Below are 1077 nucleotides of genomic sequence, written 5' to 3' on the forward strand. Positions count from 1 at the left end.
CACACCCAGCTAATTTTTTGTATTTTTAGTAGAGATGGGGTTTTGCCATGTTGGCCAGGCTGGTCTCAACCTCCTGAGCTCAAGCAATCCGCCTGCCTCAGCCTCCCAAAATGCTAGGATTACAGGAGTGAGACACTGCACCCAGCCGCTTAAATTCTTTATAATGAAAAATAAACAGAAATGTTTACAACGATCCACAAAGTGCCTCTCCTGCCCAATCCTTTCTCTCCTTTCTCACTGCTGCTGTGAGGATTCAACCTGCCCATCCCTCATCTAGGTCATGGAGTCACCTCCTTCCACTCCACCCTGTCTAGTCTGTTCCATGTACCACCGCCAAGATCAGCCTGCCTAAAGCACAGCACATCACTCTCCTGCTCAAAAAGCTCCGATAGCTCCCCAGTGCCTTTGGCATAAAGTTCAAACGCTTCAGCCTGGAATTCGAGTTTTCCTGTGGTATGATTCCAACTAAACATTCTCAAGTCTGTCTCCCAGGGTTCTCCTCCCTGTGCCCTCTGGCCAAGCCAGGCTGGACAGCTCGCTGTCCTCCACACAGCCTTCCCTCCCTGCCACTCCTATTTCCCTTATACCATTTCTGCTGAACTGCCCTTCGCCTCCCAAATCTAAGCCCCACCATCCTGCAAGACCCAGGTTTAATGCATTCTCCTTGGGCACCCCATCTGACCTCATCTCCCACCTGTCCCAGCCCTGGTTACAAATCGAGTCTCTATCCTCTAAGGTCCCATAGAACTCCATCTGGATTCTAAGGCACTTGCCTCCTTCTGTCTTATACTGTAGGATCTAACTTCACTGCTATATTCGGCACACAGACCCAGGATTGGAATCAAGCTCCTTACTGAGCTTCTTCCCCTCATCCCAGCCAGGATAGCACCTCATATTATAGCATGTCCTCAAAAGATGCTTGCATGCAATGCATAGGTAAACTTGATGTGGGGAAGGAAAAGTGGGGAAGCAACTAACATTTGTTGAATGCCCAACCTGGGCCACTTTATCTTTATATCCTCTTCTTATGTAAAACTCACAACTCTGAGGGGAAGGTATCATTATCCCCATTCTACA

This window comes from Pan troglodytes, chromosome 19 (assembly GCF_028858775.2).
Source record: "Pan troglodytes isolate AG18354 chromosome 19, NHGRI_mPanTro3-v2.0_pri, whole genome shotgun sequence".
NCBI classification, from domain to species: domain Eukaryota; kingdom Metazoa; phylum Chordata; class Mammalia; order Primates; family Hominidae; genus Pan; species Pan troglodytes.